The following is a 9,165-nucleotide window of genomic DNA, read 5'->3' on the forward strand; positions in this document are numbered from 1 at the left end:
TTTCCCCTAAGGCAGGATTTTCTTCCAGGCCCTACAGGTCTCTGGTTGTGTGGGACAACATTTTCCTCTTTTTAAGAAGAATTTCTTGCCTCTGGATATAAAGACTAGACCATCCAACCTCGTTTCCATCTCTTGAATGTCGAGTATTACAATGTATAACACACGTTAGGGTGCTCTTTGGTGCTGTTTCAATGGTAACCAGTGGAACTGACTTTTTTTAATAACAATAACAATAAAAGAAACTTTAGTACCGCTGGTTCCATAATGTTCGTTGTTGTGACTTTTTTTTTTTAAAGTTTTGTTAGGTTTGGTTTGGTTCTTTTTTAATTCTTTTTTAATTTTTACTAAACAGTGAGTAGCGATCAGCTGCCGAATCTCTGTGGTGTTGATTTTAGTGAGTGGTGGCTGCTGCGAGCCAGGTGGGCTGTGTCACACCTTAGTGGGATTTGGGATCGAGTCGCTTCGTTTTGGAACTGCACACAGCAAAACTAGTGTTTGATGGGAGCCCAGACGGCAACTAGAGGGTTAATTTTTGAACTTTCAGGTACGTTCCTCAGAAGAAAATAAAACTAAAAAAAAAAAAAAGGTACAAAAAAATAAGAGAAACAAAACACTATTTTTTCAGTAAGCTTTTTTTTTTTCTGTAAACGATTTACAAATAAATCTGACATGATGGTGCTGTACCAAAGCCTTATACGAAACTTATTCCGCGCTCTATATAATCTCTCTGTATCTGTATTGTTGCTCTGGGCCTTTGCCAGGGCCAGTAAATGCCAGCAGGAGGGACCGGTGGCCACGTGCTAGGCATCGGCATCCCCGGGAACAGCCCCAAAGCTGCTCCGGACCGTGGGGAGGGAAAGCCAAATCTCAGCATCTCTCCCCAGGGGTGTGATGAGGGGCACAAGTGGGGGTCCCTCACCCCAAACTCTCCTTCCGACTGGGTGCTATCCTGCCCTGGGCAGGGAACCGAGACCTCGCCGGGAGCGCTGCCCGCTGCTCCCGGCATTCCCACTGCAGGCAGCGGCCGGCGCGCTCCGAGCTGGTCTCCAAGGGGATAACAACCCACTGAGCCCCCTCATCTGGGGGGATTTTACATCTTCCAGATCAGCCCGACCTCTGCAGTGCTTAGCCAAGGCAGACCTCTGGCTCTTGCCCTGCGAGCCCTCTCCCTGCTGTTCCCCTGGGGCCGGCTGGGAGCTGGAGCTGCTTTGATAGCTCTAAGCAATAATCCCACTCTGCCAAGAAAGTTGGGTCCTTTTGGCTCTTGGACTGTTGTCAGTTAATGAGTAAATGCTAATAAGCCAACAAAAATTGGAAGAAGTGAGAGTTTGAAGCCCTGCCTTACTGGGAGTAGCTGGTCCCTCGGTCTCTGCCTGTTGGGATTTTAAGGCCTGCTGAGTACTTAATTTATCGCCAGTAACATTGCATGTTCATAGGTTGACTTTTTGGGTTGTTTTTTTTTTTTAATTATTTTAATGTGCCCACTATAAGAAATTCTGGCAGTGTTGCAATGTTACGTACAACTAGCCATGCTGTAGGAGAATGATGGGTTTTGGAATCGATTAACTTGCTCCTCATGTAACATTACCCTGCTTCAGAAATGTTTTGTATTTTGATATAAATAAACATTTGCTAAAAAAATATATCTATAAAAAGACTTCTTGCTGTCAGTGATTTGGGGAGAGGGGCTGTGGGGTGGGGTGGGCTGCCCCACAGGTGTTTGGGAGGGGGTGCTTTCCCCTTGGGATGTGCGAGGCTGCTGGGCTGTTCTTTGCTCTGAGCATCACATGGGGTGGAATGGAGCGCCCCAAATTATGTTTTCCCACTGGGATTTGCAGCATGGCCCAACTGGTGCTCCAAGCTGAGTTGGGTACCAGAACAAACACCCATGCTCAGATCCTGCTTTTTAAAAAGATTAGGAAGTGAGAGAGCCCAAATGCATCTGACAGGGTGATGCTGGGCTGTGAACCAGGTGCACTGCTCTCCCCTCAGAGTGCAGGGAAGCCACTCCCCCTGATGCCACAGCTTCCCTTTCTCATCCCCCTCCTCTAGCCAGGCTGACCCGCTCTCCCCTCCCCTTTGCCTGCTGCCTTTGGGGATTTTTTGCCACCTCTTTGTCACTGATTCATCCGGCAGCACCTCCCCTGGTAATAAAGTCCCTGTACAGCGATGGAGCGTGTCCAGGACTGTGCTGTGTGTGATGCCACATTGTCCCCAGCCTTGCCGGTGGCCGTGCCACGAGGTGGCAGTGCCGGCTCGGCAGTTCCCGGCGCTGGTGATGAGAATGGAAGAAGAGACTGCCTCGAACATCTCCAGCATCTCTGTCCTCTGTGTATCCACTCACAGGGCCGGGATGGAGGGGCCGCTTCTGTCTGTCTGTCCTCCTACTTGCCCTCAGCTGCCCCGAGTCCCTGCAAGGATGGGTTTTAGGGGCTGGCTGCTTCGGGAAGCTGTGCTGCCCTTGCACCCCTTGGTGTATGGGAGATAGAGCTCAGGGCTGTGCAGCATCCTTAGGTGCCAGCTCCAGGGCTTCCCAGTTAAACCCACAGTGAGCAGGGATGCAGCTCAGGGCAGTGTAGCATCTTTGAGTACCAGTTCCACGGCTTCCCAAATAAACCTCCTCCCTTGGGGGGACCAGGATTGCTCACTAAGGCCACTTGCACATCCTTTGCCACCCAGCTTCGCTCCAGCCTTGGTGAAGCCCTGTAGGAAGGAGGAGTGATCTGGTGTTACAGGAGAGCTGATCCCCACTGCGTTAGAGGAAACTAGAGGGCAAATAGGAAGTGGTTGGGCTGTGACTGAGGTGTTTGTGCAGCTGTATGGTGGTGCAGGATCTGACCCAGGGGTGTGCAGGTCACAGGCTGGAGGGGCAGGATGTCAGAGGGATGAGGTACCCCCATGCTCCCAGTGCAGGTGGGCAACCCAGCTGTGCTGATGGCCTGAGGCAGGGTCTCTTGTCAGTGCTTTTCAGCCTCACAAGCAGGGCTGGGGCTGTGAGAGTTTGGGCTCTCTCCAAGAGTGCAGGAACTGAGAAAACTACTTGAGCTGCAATCACCAAGCCAAGGTGTTTCCAGCGGTTTGAACATCCATGCCCAGGTAACAAATTTGTTTCACCTCCCACTTCCCACAACCAGGCAACATTCCTTCCTCTCCTGTGGGACTCTGGGTCTGACTCCTGGCTTTTTCCCATCCCAAACCTCTGCTGCCAGGGTGGGTGATGCTGGCAGGGAGGCAGGAGGTCACAGTGATGAGGGGATGTACCTCCTGCTCCAGGGGAAAGCTCTGTGCCCTCCAAGGCAGGAGGCACCGTTACTGCTATCAGTGAATTATTGATTGGATTTACCGCCATGGCTCTGACAACACCATTACTGGCTTTGACTTCATGTTTAAATCATCACTCCAATAGCTCTGGAAGATGCGATCTTTTATTTAAAACACACTCAGTGGCTCTTTTTGATCCCCTCGCTTGATGTACTGCTGTCAGAGGGAAGAGACCAGTGGGTGCATGGCCATGGGAACATGATCCCTGTGAAAGGGGATTTAAGGTCACTTCAGCAAGGGTGAAAGAGCAGAAAACAAACTTCCATCTCATGCTTGAGATGAAAGGCTGCAGGTAACAGGGAAGGTGAAGAGCTGCTGAGGCTGTGCCATCCCCTACATACTCCTGCCCCCTGCTCCACCTTCAGCCCCATCCCTGCTGCATCCACACACATCCCTGTGGCTGATGGAGCAGGCGGGGAACATCTCCAGTGCTTTGTGCTCCCAGCTTGCCCCACTTGCTCTCCCACACAGCCCCTGGCCATTGCTGTCCCTACTCCCCATTCCCAGTGCATCCCAAGCTCCCAGCCCAGCCTGGCTGGAGATACTGCGCCTGTGCCTCCTCTCTGCTGTGACCTGGCTCTGGGATGTGCAGGGCAGCCATGCTCTGGGGCTGCAGGTTTGGGGGCACAGCAATGGGGGCCAAAATTCCCTTCTCTTTGGGATGCTCTGTGCCATGCCCTGCCTGGGAAGCAGGAGGGTGGATGTGGGGCTCCCTCTGGCAGGACAGCAGGGCTGTCTGTCGAGGCAGTCTCCATGTGTCTTTTTATCAGCTTTACCATCCAATATTCCCTGGCTGCTTTGTCTTTGCTTTACATTTATCAATATTACCAGCTGATCCTCCAGTCCCCCTCTGTGGGTTTATTAATATTGCCCTCTGATCTGTGGGAAGCATCCGTGCTTTATATTCCTGCCCCATCCCCAGCTCCTCCAAGTCCTGATGCCATGTTTAATTAGATTTTCTCCTTGGCTCAAGCAAACACAAATTGAGCTCCTGCTATCTCTCTCCTGGGCTGAAGCTGGTGCCTGTCTGAGGTGGACAACGTCCTCCATCACATTAATATTCTGGTGCCAGAGCACATCTTGGGAAGGCACAGTCTGGGAGGGCTTTGCCTGGGGAAGGGTATTATTTTTAATCTTCCCCCATCCTGTTTTGGCATTTGACCTGGCAGAGAAATATCTTTTCCAACAGGATCAGGGTGGCCAGATTGAGGGCTTGTGATTATGAAGCAGCTGAGGGTCCCTGGATCAGAAATCAGAGATGCTGCTGTCCCCACTCCCTTAGAATTACCCCCATCCTGCTGCTCTTGGGCCATTAATGTAATTTTCCAAGGAATCTTTCTGGGCTTGGCTTTCTCCAAGTCAGTGGGGATTGGTTCTGGCCTCTCCTGCTGCTCCATGGCAGCCTTTCCACATCAGAGGGAAGGAAAATTGTTTATGCAAAGTTTGTCAGTCCCTCCAGGCACAAAGGCAAACGCTGATTGTTCTCCAGCTATCTCAAATCTTTTTGCCAGTTTTCAAAATTAAAAATTTTCCCTGCGTCTTGCAGACATATTTGACGTTTGTGCTTTGATTTCCAGCCTTGTTGTCCAGCAGGTATATTATTATTATTATTATTATTATTATTATTATTATTATTATTATTATTATTATTATTATTATTATTATTATTATTTCCCCCTCATGGATTTGTTCTCCTGCCACATTCTCACACTCTGTGTGTTTCTTTTCTCCTAGAGAATACAGGATGGAATTCGCTCAAGGGATGCTCATGTAGATGCTCATACAGGGACCAGAAACCCCTCCTGGGCCTGAATCTGCCCTTTCTCATCCAACCTATGATTCCATGGGGCAAAGACCTTTTTGTCTCTCCACCCTGGCAGTCTGTTGTGCTGCTGGGATGCAGGATCTGCTCCCTGGGTCTTTGCCTCTCCTCTCCCAGCTACTGCCCCCGGAGTGTGCTTGTCTGAGTCAATAGAGAGCTAATTAAGCTATTTATCTGGAAAAAGCAGCCACTCCTGGGGAGCACTGCTGTTGGGATGAAGGAGGAAGGGACACAGCAAAGGCAGGAGCCAGGGAAGGCTGCCAGCAGCCCCTGGGAGGGGAGGACTCTCAGCTGGGAGCTGAGCAAGGTGGGTACCATCCACAGGGTCCCCTGCCAGGATGCCCAGGCCAGATTCATGCCTTCTGTACCCTGCCTGAAGCAAGGCTTTGATGATGCTGTGCTGCTAAAATTGCTAATAAAGTAATTTTCCATCTGAGAAGTTGGTGTTGATTTATGTAACACCCATCATTCCCAGCCACAAGGAAGAACAGCCTTCGCTCCTGGGTGAGCAGAGCCATCCCACAGCTCTGTGCTACCATGTGCAGAAGACCCAGACCCCTTTTTACCCATCACAAATTCCCCTCTCCAGGCCTTTTCCTTCCTTGTGTTTGTCTGAAAGATGAGAAGGAAATTCCTCTGAAATCTTCCTTTTTAAAGACCTGGATCCTCAGGTCAAACCCATCCTGGGAGTATGGGGGGAGGAGATGGACTCCCTGGACCAGAGGGGTTGTCTCCTCCCTGATGTGATGGCACCAACGCCCCTGGTTCCATGAGCCCACAGCACCTGTGAAGATATTTTGCTGGATCATCCCCATATTGATCCACAATGAATGGAACAGCGTAAAAATTTAGGGGAAATATATTTCTCTAGACAAACAGCAGTAACCCCACAGTGAGAGGAGCTGGGGGTCTGTGCAGCTCAGCTCTGACCCCAAACAGAGTGCCCAGAGATGGGTGAGTTGGCTGATGTAGCATTAGACACATGCAGAGGGTTTTATCCATTGCTTTGTAGAAGTTTATTGGGTTCTGGCTGGAGTTTATTCTCTGAGGCAGCAATAGAAGTTACTTTCGTGAGGTAGGGATGTGTTCTCACCCCTGCAACATGTCAGAGTGTGGAGCATCTTTGAAAACCCCAAACCCTAAAGGAGCCTCACAGGTGACACTGCAGGTCAGAGCAGGGACAAGGCTGGATACCAATAGGGAGAGGGAATATTTACCCACCCCACACCCCAAAATTCTGTGAGTTGCAGGAAGTGATGGATCACAGCGCTGGTGCTGAAGCTGAACACACAGCTCTGCACCCCAAAAGCACATGGGAGGGGGGCTCAGCACTGCTCACCACTTTGCACAGCCACAGCTCCGGGTCTGTCTGGGCCAGCCTGGCAGGAGCTGCCCCATTTGCATATTACTGGAGAGTTTATGAATTATGCAGCCACCACGGCAGGTCCAGAGGAATCGGCTGCAACATGTGAGTGCTGGAAAGCATATTTATCTTTGTGTCTTATTGATTTATTTTTCCTCTCCTGTTTTTTCAAGCTTGAGCAGCTGCAGTGAGGAAGGGAAAACAGTCCAGACGACCAGGGGGCTGCAGTGGGACAGTGTCCCCTCCCCACAGGCATCAGTCCCATTGGGTTTCTCCACAAAGCTGAGAGCTGCTTTGTAGAGACCAACATATCCTGAGTACTCTGCTGCTTGTTTTGGTGGAGCAGGAACCTGGGAATGTCTCAAAACCAGTGGGGAATAATTTCTGGTGACAGCAATGCTCATGAAGTGTGACCTGAAATCTCGTGGTGAGAGGGATGGCGACCAAGAGCTGGTCTTCCATGGGAATCATCACAGGCTCCTAAACATGAGCCAGGCTGTGAGGACACGTCAGAAAATTCATCCTCATCTGGGTAGAAGCGCAACCATCCATTATCACATTGTCTACGCTGTCTTTTTGTCCATCCATCTACCCTTTCCACTCATTAACTCCACCATCTGCTCCTTCATTTGTCTCCTATCCTGGTCAGTAAATCATCCCTGCCTTCCATCTCCATCCATGCATGGGAGAAGTACTGCTTGGTCCCCTTCTCCACCCAGACCCCCACGGCCACCAGCCTGGTCTGAGCTTGAAATTCAGGGCTCCATCCATGAGGGAAGCTCCCAAATCCCTTGGGGCTTTATTTTGGCTTTATTTTACCTCTTATGATGGCTCCAAACACTCAGGAACTCAGGAAGGGAACAGGACCTGCTCTGTCCCAGGTGATGGGCTGTGAGTACCACTCACATCCATGCTCTACTTGCTTTCTCCTGATCCACTGAAGCTTCCTCTGCTCTCAGCTCTCCCAGCTCTGCCCTTCTCCCCCCGGGCAAGAAAGGTTAACTGAGATCACACAGCCAGCCGGCTGCCCAGATTCCTGCTCCCTGGGGCTAATTATGGAACAACATTAGATAAAAGTCAACATATGTTGTAAAAGGCACTATGTATCAGCGCCTGACAGCTCCTAACAATGTGCTCATGTAACAGCTGTCAGACTGCAATGCTTGAAAATGAGTAATATGTTGATTTATGGATATCAGACCTGCCCTTACGTTCACCAACAGCAGCACGCAGGGCCCGAGGAGCAGGACGGGCTGTTCCCTCACACCAGGGCATGAGGAGGCCTCGGCTTGGTGATGTTTCCTTTCCAGATGTGCCCATGTTTGTGGTGCTGTTCCCACCAGAGCTGTCTCTTCTTCTGCCTGGTGCTGCCAGAGGCAGGAGGAACTGGCTCCTCCTCATGGGCTCAGAGAGCAGTGAAGTTTTGCCCCTCCACTCTGGTGATATCCCACCTGCAGAGCTGCCTCCAGCTCCTGGGTCCCCAGCACAGGAAGGACATGGAGCTCTTGGAGCGAGTCCAGAGGAGGTACCAAGATGATCAGAGGGATGGAGCAGTTCTGCTATGGGGGAAGACTGAGAGAACTGGGATTGTTAAGCTTGGAGAAGAAAATACTTCAGAATGACCTGACTGTGGCCTTCCAGTACCTGAAGGGAGCTTACAAGAAAGATTCCTGCAGAGAGAGTATTTACAAGAGCTTGGAGTGACAGGACAAGGGGGAATGACTTCACACTGACAGAGAGTAGGATTAGATTAGATGTTATGAAAAAATCCTTCCCTGTGAGGGTGGTGAGGCCCTGGCACATTTCCCAGAGAAACTGTGGATTATGCCCCATACCTTGAAGTGTCCAAGGTGCCAGGTTGGACAGGGCTTGGAGTAACCTGGGACAGTGGAAGGTGTCCCTGCCCATGCCAGGGGGTGAAACTGGGTCATTGTTAAGGTCCCTTCCAACCCAGGCTATTCTCTGATTCTATGATTCGTTTCTATGCTATTTATAATATTTCATTTCAAATGCAATCAATAAATATGTGCAGGCTCCATGAAACCTTCTTCCCACCTCAGCCCCTCCGTGTTTCAGGGCTGTGCATGATCAGACCTCCATTTTCTTTAAACCAAGCCCTGGGTTGTTTCAAAGCCCTGGGCTCAGAGGGGAGATTTTGGCATCAGCTCTCAGCCCCAAATCACCCCTGGGAGAATTGGTACTGTGCCTGCAGCTGGGGTGACCTGGCAGGATGTACCCAGGCTCCAAACATGCTCCCAAAATCCTTGGATCTGAGAGAGCAAAGCCTGCACTGGGATCACTCATGGCTGGTGACACCCGTGCACTTCTCTGTCCCCATATGAGACCCCTGGACTGTGGCAATAGCCCAGACCTCATCACTTTATTCTCTGTGGTCCCCAAAGCTCTGTATTTTGGGGTGGAATAGAGTGGGATTAGGGCTTGGGCAGACTTTGGAATATGGGAGTTGTGGTGAGATGATGGAAGGGGAAAAATCTCCCCAAATCCTGTCCCCCATCCACTGCTCTCCTCCCACTTTTGGACTAAGACTCTGCTTTTTTACTGTCCTCTTCCCAGCTAGGATTTAGGGGGGGCCTGAACCATCGACATTCCCACTGCAGCAAAAGGCAGAGGTGCAATCCAGCTGCTGGCAGAGTTCATT

The sequence above is a fragment of the Pithys albifrons genome, chromosome 23 (genome assembly GCF_047495875.1).
Source record: "Pithys albifrons albifrons isolate INPA30051 chromosome 23, PitAlb_v1, whole genome shotgun sequence".
In the NCBI taxonomy this organism is placed as follows: Eukaryota; Metazoa; Chordata; class Aves; order Passeriformes; family Thamnophilidae; genus Pithys; species Pithys albifrons.